The sequence below is a fragment of the Tenrec ecaudatus genome, chromosome 12 (genome assembly GCF_050624435.1).
Source record: "Tenrec ecaudatus isolate mTenEca1 chromosome 12, mTenEca1.hap1, whole genome shotgun sequence".
Classification (NCBI taxonomy): domain Eukaryota; kingdom Metazoa; phylum Chordata; class Mammalia; order Afrosoricida; family Tenrecidae; genus Tenrec; species Tenrec ecaudatus.
The window spans coordinates 8,794,714-8,806,875 of record NC_134541.1 but is presented as its reverse complement, the minus strand read 5'-3'; the positions used below and the strand labels follow the sequence as shown (position 1 = coordinate 8,806,875).

The 12,162-nt window shown below is 43.9% G+C and overlaps 1 protein-coding gene across 1 annotated transcript in view; it reads left to right on the top strand.

Annotated features, from left to right (window-relative positions):
- Nucleotides 1-12,162, top strand: part of DOK5 (docking protein 5) — a 157,380-nt gene that overhangs the window by 1,762 nt on the left and 143,456 nt on the right. The window lies entirely within an intron of this gene.

Below are 12,162 nucleotides of genomic sequence, written 5' to 3'. Positions count from 1 at the left end.
TTGCCACACATTAGCAAGTATGCCCCAGTTATTGGGATTGTATACATATGTAATCAGGGAGAGAAGGGGACCAAGACTCACCAATCCCCAGCAGCCCCGGTGTAAATTGTCTTGATTTTCCTCTCTGTTATGCAAATATCCTTCTAAGTTGGAGCAGCTATTGTTGGGGGGTGGGTGTCTTCACCTGCCAAGGGTCAGACAAAAAAGAAACCGGATGTTTTCGATCCTAGTGGGGTGGACCAAGTGTTGAGATTTTAGAGGGACCAGCAGGAGAACGACAGAAAGAATTTCAGCTCCACTCCATCATTCCTAATTGAGGAAATGGGTAAGAGACGCTTGCTCAGATAGCCATCCCGGTTCCCGAGCATTCCAATAGGAGAGGAATGAATAATTAATATCCTCCGTGTGAATTATTCATGCGGACCCGAGTTTATGCCAAATTGTGACACATGGTAATTTATTTGAAAGACTGGTTACCATAACTTTCTAGTTTATGATAATTGAGATGAATTTTGTCTGTATTCTTCCCACTGACACACGCCCGTCGTAGGCCTGTGCCAGTATTTATGGGCAGATATCTGAACCAGAAGGGAAATAAATATATCTTTAGTTTGCATGCGCTTTCAGCTTTCCAGCATTTTGGACGCCAGTGAGCGTGCAGTGTGTTTTTCGGGATTGATCCAGCTCACACCAAAACAGGTTTCAGGATACCCCTGGATGATGGTCATTACTCCTGGGGAGAAAAGGTGAAAGAAACCCTCCCATCAATCTCTTCCTACTGGTTGACATTGTTTACATCACCACTTCATATTTTCAAATGTCCTTCTGATAGAACTTATGGCGGAGGCTGATTGCATTGTCATCAGAGCACAGGCCAAGCGCAAGGGTGACGGACCCTGTCATAATAGTTAAAGATACTACGGGGACTTGCCCCGCGGGGCCCTCCATCCAAAGTCAGGAAAGCAAGTGGTGTTAATCCAGGCTGCATATAGACCGAGACAGCATGTGCCATGTGTATTCTGAGACAGTGGGTGAGTAGAGTGTGGGGCTCAGAGGCCCTCGGGACTTGCACCCTGCACCACTCATGAATGCCTTGCCCGTGATGGGTAAGCCTCTTTAGGCACTAATGTGACAATGTGACTTAGGGGTTTTATTAATGGAAGCCAGACAAGTGTCTGGATTAGAACCATGTTGGGGAGGCTTTATAATAAAACAAGAAAGCAGCATCGCCGGGCCAGCAGCTGGTGTGCCAAGGAATGCCTCCTCAGGTTTGGGAAAAAGAAGAGACCAAATTGTGTGGGCACAACTCTTTGCCTTTTTGACTCTCGACCTTTTCTCAACCGGAGTTTCCTAGTGTCTTCAATGGATACCCCGAGACCCAAATCAAACTCTGGGTCATCAAGGCCATCCAACTTATAGTGGCCCTGTAAGACAGAGGAGACCCTATTGCTGTGGGTTGGAGTCAACGTGGTGACCATGGGCTTGTGTTTGGGGATATTCTTGATTTTTTTTTAATATTCTTGATTTTTATGAAAGCAGACTTCTCCCATGAAGCAGCTGGTAGGTTTGAGGCACCCACTTTTTAGCTACCAATTGAGTGATTAATCTCTGTGCCACAGGGGCATCTATGAATACTATTTATCGAACCCGGGTGGCGTAGTGGTCACACCTTGGGCTGTAGTTTGAAAACCACCAACCACTCCGAGAGAGAAAGGTGAGGCTTCCGACTCCAGTAAAAGATGGTCAGATCCTAAGCATATTACAGAGCTAGTGCCCAACTGATCCCTGGATGAATTAGTTGGAGGTAGCGGGAGACAAGGAGGAGTTGAGGTCTGGCACCAAGTTTACCCTGATCGACGGACGACTGTTTGCATCCAGAATGGTGAGGCCTGTGGCAGAGGTGAAGCAAACTCCAGAGAAATCAGTTGAGATGAAACCGCCTAGGATATATTTGAACACATCTTTCCATTGCTTCCACCTGGTTTAGTCCTCCTGGTCTTGGCCAGTACTATTGCAGTAAGCTCCCTCCCTGCACCTTTGTCCCCTTCAACCCATTCTCAAGACTGAGCATGCAAAACTGGCCATTCCCAGAATGCCCATATGATTCAGAACAAAATCTTAATAACCTCGAGGTTGGGGTTGAAACTAACCATTTTATTTTGAGATACTTATAGATTCACACTTGGTTGTAAAGTAAATAGTAGAGAGAGGTCTTATGTACTTTACCCAGTTTCTTCCAATGAAAACAGTGCAAAGCTATAGTGCAATAACTACCAGGATATTGACATTGATACAGACAAGATATAGAATGTCTCTGTCACCACAAAGGTTTTTTATGTTTTTCTTTTTAGACATGTCCACGTCCTCCTTACCTGTGTTCTCCATTTTTGTCATGCTATCCCTTCAAGAATCATATAAATGGAGTTATATAAATGCGATTCTATAGCATGTAACCTTTTGGGCTTGGTTTTGTTGACTCTCATAATTCTCTGGAGCTCATCCAGCCTGTTGCATGAGGCAGAGTTCCTTTTTTGCTGCAGAGTAATATTCCATCTGGATGGATGTGGCACAGTTTGTCTAACCATTCGCTAGTTACAGAACATCTGGGTTATTTACAGTTCGGGCCTCTTAACAGACCGAATTGCTGCAGCCAGACAGGTTTTGGTGTTAATATAAGTCTTCATTTTTCTGAGTCAGTGTCTAGGAAGGCAAGTACGGTGTTAAAACCTAACTGTATATTTAGTGACTTAAGCTGACGACGGTGTCCCATAGTAATTGCATCTTTTTAATATTCACATCAGCAATATACATGAGCCCCTGTTCTCCATATCCTGGCCAGCATGCGCCGTGGTCACTATTTTTTCACTTAGCGGTTCTGATAGTTTTGTAATGGTAACCTGTATTTGCATTGATCAGAGAGGATCATTAATATCACATGCAATTCCATTTTGTTGGCGATGATTAAAATATCATGGCAGCAGAACATCGGCAGAGAACTCCCAGATGCCATCAGCAAAGATATCAAATGACTTTGGTTCCCTATGCTGTTTCATTGGCCTGCGTGTGCCTGTACATGCAGCCATGTGTTTGTAGATGTCTATATGTAGAGCCATATGATAAATCTTGAAGTTGGATAGTAGATTGATGCCTCTCACTTTATTCTTCTTTTAAAAACCTTTCTGGGACCTTTCTTTTTTTAAAAAATTGGATTTGGTTTGGAATTCAACTTGGCCGCTTGCTGGCTCTGTGGCCCAGGGAAATGACTTACTCTTTCTAATCTTTAACTTCTGTGTAAACGTGAGGAAATTAATGCACTTCTTATCATATATGAGTTCCTCATAGTCATAATTTACCGATTGTTGTTATGCTGATTCTTGTGAGTAAGAGGTGGAACTAATATTTCTCGTTCGTTGTCTTCAAGGGTCACACATTGGTAGAAATTAATTCAGTTCTACCCCAGCAGAAGTGTCCTGTCAAACCTTTGGTAATGAAAATCAGGTAGCATTTTTACCTCTCTTTTCCTTTTAACTTTAACACTAACATGTTATAACCTTGAGCTCATTGAGGGGCCTCTAATGTACCATGAATGGGAAAATGCAAGGTGGACACAGATCCAAAATGGCGGATTTGTGATTAACGACTGACCGTGAGGTTTTTCTTCATTTACTCTCGCAGCGTTTCCCGAATAGGAGTCATTGTCAACTCCAGAAGTAATGTTAGGGCGGCAAACAACACTGAATTAAAATATGAACAAAATTGTTACTTTTTATTCAAGTGCGCATGATGAAGGCAGAGAGCCCTTAATACCTCTATGGAACCTTACTTTCTGTTTTAAAAAAATCATTTTATTGGTGGCTCTTACAGCTCTTATCACAATCCATACATATATCCGTGGTGTGAAGCACATTTGTGCAGCGTTGTTGCCCTCATCATTTTCAAAGCATTTTCTTTCTATTGGAGTCCTTGGTGTATCATTCAGCTCATTTCCCCATCCTCCCACTATCCCCCCCTCATGAACCCTTGATAATTTATCAATTATTTTTTTTTCATGTCTTACAATAATCGATGTCTCCCTTCATCCACTTTTCTGTTGTCCATCACCCTGGGAGGGGGTTGTATGTAGATCCTTGTGATCGGTTCCCCCTTTCTACCCCACCGTCCCTTCACCCTCTGGTATCACAACTTTCACTACTGGTCCTGGGGAGTTTATCTGTCCTGGATTCCCTGTGTTTCCAACTCTTATCTGTACCTGTGTATGAGCTCTGGTCTAGCCAGATTTGTAAGGTAGAATTGGGGTCATGATAGTGGTGGGGAGGACGCATTAAAGAACCTGAGGAAAGTTGTATGTTTCATCGGTGCTATACTGCACCCTGACTGACTCATCAATTCCTTGTGACCCTTCTGTCAGGGGGTGTCCAATTGTCTACAGATGGGCTTTGGTTCTCCACCCCACCCCCTCATTCACATCAATATGATTTTTTGTTCTGGGTCTTTGATGCCTAATAGATGATCCCATTGACACCTCATGTTCACACAGACTGGTGTGCTTCTTCCACGTAGCCTTTGTTGCTTCTCAGCTAGATGGCCACTTGTTTATCTTCTAGCGTTTAAGACTCTGCACACTATGTCTTTTGATAGCTGGGCACCATCAGCTTTCTTTACCACATTTGCTTATGTACCCATTTTGTCTTCAGCATTCATGTCAGGAAGGTGAGCATAACAGAGTGCTGGGTAATTAGAACAAAGTGTTCTTGCATTGAAGGAGGACTTGAGTAGAGGCCCAATGTCGCTCTGCTACCTTAACACTTAACATTTAAATATATGTACAAAGATCTATTTCCCTATCGTTATATATTTATATAAAACAATCGGGAAATAGATCTATCTATGTCCCACTATCATGTTCAGCCTTAATTCAGGTTTCAGTAATTCCTTTTGGCTACATTGCACTTGGTCAAGTCCCACCAGGCATCCTAGGCCCTCCTTGCCTTCGATTTTAGATCACTTGTTGTTCCCTTGTCCCTGGGTTTGTTGGTGCTACTCTCCATTTCCCCTGCCTCCCCCTCTCCTGTGTCCCCTTAGAACTGTCTGTCCCATTGTTTTTACCTCCGATTTGTTTAGCCTGCCTGTCTTATTTACATAGACATGCAAAAACAATAATAAGCACAAAAACAATACAAAGCAAAACAAAACAAAAAATTCCAACCACGATAAAAAAAGCCAACAACAATAACAACAAGCCTATAAATAGTTCCAGGTCTGTTTGTGCCCTTTATGAGTGTTGTTTCTGATGGACCGAAAGTCTATTTGTGTTGACTCTGATGGACCCAAAGTCCATTTTTGGTATTTTTCAGGGACTTCATTGCTTTGCTCCCCTTGCTGCACACCCTTAGCATTTCGCCCCACTCTCTGTTCTTTTTATTTAATAGTGAAAGGAACACCCTCCGGTACCGGGTCTCCCGGGTACAGTGTTATATTTTATGCATGAATTAATTGTATTGTACTAGATTTTATATTTACTTTTAGGTGATACTGGTTTTCCACTTCAGAACAGGATGGTTAGCTTTCTCTTAAAATAAACTTTTTAAATCTTAAGTGGCATGATTTAAATGAACACTCACCATGGAGGGCAGGTATTAGAGAGACGTAGTAAAAGCTGTGGAGGTGGATACAGGACAAATCCAGGCTATGGTGTATGGAGAATGAAGTGTGGGAGCTCTACAGCGTAGTATTGATCTCTTAAAGCAGACTTTCTGAAGTTTCTCCTACGTGTGGCTGCCATATTGTTTTATGTTTATCAAAAGCCCTAAAAAGTGGGCTGTCGGGGGAAAATAGTTTACCTCGTACCAAAGAACGTTGTCCTCTTGAAGACCTTCTTTCTGATACCACTACACAAGGCTAGGTAAATATATCAAGAATCAAAATGTTACAAAAATCAATGATAGTGAGGAACTCCTACTTTGGGAGAAGTGTAGTAATGTCTTCACTTTTGCCCATGAAGAAAGCTAAAGATCAGCAAGAGTAAAGTTATATACATTTACTTCAGGGTTTCCTCCAGACACAATACGTTCCCACGTGCCTCTCAGAAAGATGAGCAGAGGCTTGCAGACAAGGTCTCTCATCACAAGCTTCGTTTCCAAAATCCAACCCAACTCACTGCCATGGAGTCAATTGCCACTGAGTGCAACCCCATAGAACAGGGGAGAACTGTCCCTGAGGGTTTCCTAGACTGGAACTCTTTATGGGGCAGAAAGCCTCAACTTTCTCTTGAGGAGTGACGGGTGGTTTTGAACTACTGAACTTTGGGTTAGTCACCCAGAAAGTAACCACTATGTCATACTTGGCTGAGTCTCGAAAAATGGGTACTGGAAAAAAAAAGCAGTACATAAAGAGCAGCTCTCTGCAAATGCTGTTTCCCCCTGTTAGTCTTTTGAGCAAGATTGAAGCTAATGGAGATGATTTTGTAGAAGGAATTATCACCGAGATGAATCTTGGATTCACTTAGATGATCCATGGAACAAGAGCTAGTCACCCTACTGGCTTCCCAGGGGATTTGCTGGATCCATAACATGCAAGCAAAGAGAACCCAGCCCAGAAGGTTGTGGAGACTATTTCTTCGATTCCTGGGGGGTGATTTTGATAGGTTTTCTTGAAGGACACAGGAGGATCTCAGGGTCTTATCATGAAGAAGTCCGAAGAAAACTGGCACTAGCACAGGTGGAAACAAGGCCTAGAAAGTGGCTGAGGCCTTTGGCTTTTCCATCACAAAACTGCTCCTGCTTCTCCTTCAAGGGAAACAAGGGTATCCAATGAGATAAGTCATCGAGATACGTCACCACATCTACCTGACAGCCTCAATCTTGCTCCTCCTAACTTCCTTCTAGTCCCCACATCAAAGAGCGGTCAAAGGAACCCAATTTGTGTCCTTCAAGGGATGCCAAGCTGCTGTGGATATCGAAGAGTGAATGAAGAGAGATGGAAACGCCACCTTCAGAAGTGTGTAGATGCAGATGGAGGAGGTGGTGAGAAAAATAGCTTTCCACTTTCAAAGTCTTGCTTAATCAAGGTGCCTATGAGTTGGATTTATTCTCATATTCATAAATGTATCCCTTCACCCATAAACACTTTAAAAAAAGAGAGGAAAGAAAACCACGTGCAAATTTACTCAAGACTTTTTCTTGTCTTCCCTTCACCCATATGTATGTTGGCTTGCTTCCCTGACTAACAGAAGGACGCACTTGCATTTCTTATGAATGAAGGGCTCAGGTACAATGAGAACACTAGCATAGCCTTTGAAGTTTTACTTCATGCAGGTTCACTGCATAGGCATGCAATGATGGGCTAAGTGTTCTTTATTATTTTAATGCCATATGTTAATTAAATAATAGGAATGAAAACACGTTTAAAGAAATAATAGGCACAAAAGGTCAGGTACCATATGAGTCTATTTATGGGAAATACTCAGAGTCAGTCAATCTGTAGAAATGGAAAGCAGATTGCTTGTTCCTGGGGGCCAGAAGAAAGGAGAAACTGCTGAGTGGGGCCATTCTATTTTGGGGGTGTGGGCAGTGTGTTCAAAGGAGGTACTGGTGGTGGTGGTTGTACAACTTTGCAAATGTATGCAACACCATTGACTGACTTGCTCTAAAGTGGTCAGTTACATACGGGAATGTCACCACGATAAATTAAAAAAGGAACCATACACAGAGACAACTTTGTGACTGTACGCAACACCACTGACTGGCTTACTTGAAGGTGACTAATTGGTTATGGGAATCTCACCACAATAAATTAAAAATGGACCACACACAGAAACAACCCTTTCTGAAATCAAAACTCTGAATCTCCAGGCAAGACCAGCTCTACTTTCAAATTTTTGTTTCCATTTACCCACATGCAAATGTTTGTGCTAATCTGCAGAAAATACCTTTAGAACCTGGGTTGTATTCCAAAAAAACAGGGGGCTCAAATCTAGAAGTGATCATAGAAACTCATCCTGTCTTTCAAGTCGGATTTGAAGTGGAGGGTTACGAAAGGGGTAACTGGGTTGTTTCCTTGGGAGATTGCCTCTGGGGAATTCTTGTTGTTCTTGTGGTTGTTGGATGCCATCAAGTCAGGTCTGGCCCATCGAGACCCTATGCACAACAGCAAGAAACACTGCCTGTTTGCTGAGCATACCACTTGACTAAGTATGGTGAACGGCAGCAAGCCTGACATACGCCTTTCTTCAATCACTCTCCCCTTGTTCCACTGGAACAACTACTTGTCTACGCAAGGGTCCTGCGTATGCATAATGACGTGTTCTAAAATGTAATTCTGTGCCATGTGCTCTGATGTTTGCTGGGATCCACACAGTGGAATGCCTTTGCGTAGTGCATACAACTCAGGCAATCATCTTTGTGGCTTTCTCTGCTTTCAGGAAGATCCCTCTGACATCAACCATGACATCCTTCATTCCGTGTCCCCTTGGGGCTTGAATTTCTAGCAGGTTCTTGTCGATGTACTGCTTCAACCATCTTTAACTCGCCTCCAGCAAAACGCTAAGTGCCTGATACTAATGGGCTTGCTCAATGGCTCCTGCATTCTGATTGGTCATTGTTCTTTGGGTTGGCATAGATAAATGAGCACATCCAGACTTGCACTAGTTTCTTGAAGCATCTGAGTTGATATTTCCTTAGTCCTTGAAGCCTTCAGTACAACTTGAACCTCTTCCTTCAATATCATCTCCGTCATCTGCTACCTCCTGAAATGGTTTGACATTGACCAGTTCTTTTTGGAACAGTGATGCTAAGTCCCTTCTGTAGTCTTTAGATGATTTTAGGGCCATTCTTACTTTGTTCCTATAAAATACTTCAGTATTGGAAATCATCTTGAATGTTTTATTCACTTCTCCCAACTTGAGAGAGGCCAAGCATGTCCTTCCCTCTGGGTTCTCTGGCTCCAGGTCTCTGCACATGTCACTGTCATGCTTTCATTGTGTTCTTGAACTGCCCTTGGAGATTTTCTGTGGAGCTCTTTTCTTCATCCTTTCATCCATTTGCTTTAGCTACTCTGTTCAAGAGCAAGTTGGACAGTTGCATCTGACATCCACTGTGGCCTTTTCCTTCCTTCCTTGTCTTTTTTAATGATCTTTTGTTTTCCCCGTGTACAATATCCTTGATACTATTGCACACATCTCTCAGCCTTTGATTATTAGTGTTCAATACTTTAAAACTATTCTTAGAATGGTCCTCAAGGTCAGGTGGTATATAGTCATGATCTTGCTTTGGCTCTTGTAGACTTGTTTTAATTTACATCAGCTTCAACTCAAACCTAATTACATACATGAGCAACCATGCTTTGTAAAGTAAAAAACAAACACACAAACAAAAAGACAACTCAGAAATCGTGGATTGCCAAAAGGACAAATAAATCTATCTTGGAAGACCTTCAGCCAGAGTGTTCCTTAGAGGCAAGAATGGCAAGATATCTTCTTACACATTTTGGACATGTTGCCAAGAGAGACCAGTACCTCGGGGAGACATCATACTCAGTAAAGTGGAGGGGCAGCAAAAAAGAGGAAGGGCCTCTAGGAGATGAATTACACTGTGGTTGTTACAATGGACTCAAGCATAAGAACAATTGTGAGGATGGAGCAGGACCGGGCAGTGTTTGTTCTGTTGTGTGTAGGGTTGTTATGGGCCAGACTCAACTAGATGCCACCCAGCAACAACAAAAATCATTACAGAAACAGACTGCCGTCTCTCTCTCCCACAGAGTGGCTGGTGAGTTTGAACCACTGATGCTTCGGTTAGCAGGTAACTGCCCAATCACTGCACCACCAGGGCTCCTCTGGTGAGCTTCTTGATGTGCATGTTCTTAGAGATGGAGTGTATGGATAGAAGTACAGCCACTTGTAAACTTTGATCACAGCTGTCCTGTCAATCTCCTATGAACCGCTCCTCCCAGTGAATCGGAAAAGCCCCTTTCCTCTCTTTTTACAACCATGTGATTGGGAAGCGTCTTCCACAATCCTGCCAATCTAGTGGGAAAACACTCCTGTGCACCTAGACTTTTCAGGCACGAGTCTGAGTTCCTGGCCGCTTTATAATTAGAGTCTTCTTTGCGTTGGAGTCATTTTTCTGTTAAGAGTGATGCTTATTCGACTGAAAAAGTAGTTGTTAGTAAGGGTTCAGAAACACATAAAAGGATAATTTGCTTTCTTAAAAACCACCTTCCTGGGGAATGAGAGTGAGAAGGATTTCACTTAGAGGATTTGATAGATCATTTGTTCATGATGATAGTATTTGCGACTTTGTTTCATTCTGAAAATCCACTTGTGAAACTCATATCCCGCTTAGCATATATTAGCCCAAAAGATGTGTTTATCGAGTATATATATATATACACACACACACATACTAATGTAAAACAGCCAATGGGAGAAAGACGGGGATTTCTGCTCTGATAAAGAGTTGGACTAGGAAACCCACAGAGACAGTTCTACCCTGTCCTATAGGGTCCCTATGAATTGGTATCGACTCGGTGGCAATGAGTTTGAGTTTTGTGAGCTTGAACCCAGCCTATATTATGTGAGTTTCGTTCAATATTGCAAGATGCTCCAAGTCTGATGAGGTGGGCGAGGGGGTTATAAATGGTTCTCATAAGTAAACAACCAACAGTTGCTGTCTGCCATCGGGTGACTCGTGGGACCCCGTGTGTGTCCAGTAGAGCTGCGTTCTTACGGCTTTCAGCAGCTGAGGTTTTATTTTTGGAAATAGCTCGCCAGGACTTCCTTCTGAGGCACTGCTGGGTGGCCTCAAAGCTCCACCCTTTCAGTTAGCAGCTGAGCGTCGTCGTAGTCACCTGTAGGATTCCTGAGTGTTGCATTGATGTGGCTTGGAGATATTGAGAACCAGGAGGCCTGCCCCTCAAGCCTCTCTTTACCTCTCTCTCTGAGCAATGGCTACACACATTCCTCTCTGCACTTACCATCCACAGATTCTTTCTAATCCTCACCCTTTGTGCCCTCCCTCCCCCGCTATGCCCCCCCCCTCCTCCCCCCCTCCCCATCCCCCCCCCCCCCTGCCCAGCAGTAACACTCTTTCCACGACTGGTTCATTTGTCAGCCAACAGCTCACAAGTCTTCTCCTGAGGGAATTGCTGGGACACCAAGTCAAAGGTGGCCTCTTCCAGGTATGTCTGGTCTTGTTCGTTTTCTCTCTCATTTCTTCACGCGGTATCACAGCCTCCAAAAACTGTTTTCATTCTGCGTTTCTTTATTGTTTGCTTCTACTTCCCTCCAAACCCCGAGAGGACACGTCTCTTTCTGTTTAGTCCAATGCTGACTTCCCTATGGTCAATGCCGTGTCCGTTTATATAGTACCGTTGCCCTCAAGTTGATCCTGACTCGCCGCGACCCCGTGCTTTACAGGACACAACGGCCCCAGGGGCTTTGGGTGGCAATCATTTCGGAGTAGAATGCCAGCCCTTTCCTCCTAGGCACTGTTGAGTGGGGAAAACCACCTGCAGTCGAGCTCCCACTGCGTGCCCGACCCAGGGGTCCCCATTGCAGAGCAGGTACACAATGAGCACTTGTTAATGAAACGAAGAAACACCTAGAGTAATAGCACCTTGCTGCTGTCCACAGATGCAGTGGCTGCAACCATGGGCTCACACATCGTGAGCATGACCCAGGACTGGGCGGGGTTTCGTTCTGTCGCACAGGGGTTGCTGTCACTCAGTGGCACCTAGCATAGTCACAGTAGCAAGCTGTTCTCAGTCGATTCTGACTCCCAGAGATACTGAGGGACAGCGTAGCCCTGCCCCGCAGGGTTCTGAAGGCTGTCATCTGCCCAGGGCAGACTGCCTCATCTGTCTCTCAGGGAGCAGCTGTTGGGTTTGAACCACCCACCTTTCAGCTAGCAGCCGAGTCCTGAAGCACCGTCATAAAAAGACAAGTAACTCTGGAACATATGAACGGACTTCGAAATGTTTGTGGAAAGATGGCACTGAACAGGTAACAGGATTTCCCTTCAGGGTTTTGGAAGCCCCCTCTTACCTAGGCACATAATCACTGATGCGAAGAAATTCAAAGACTTGTGTTGGAGCCTGTGGTTTGGCTTAGCAGTGCTTCTGCAGTGTCCACACTGAGGCCTGGAGCAGGCTGAATGTGTGGAGGAG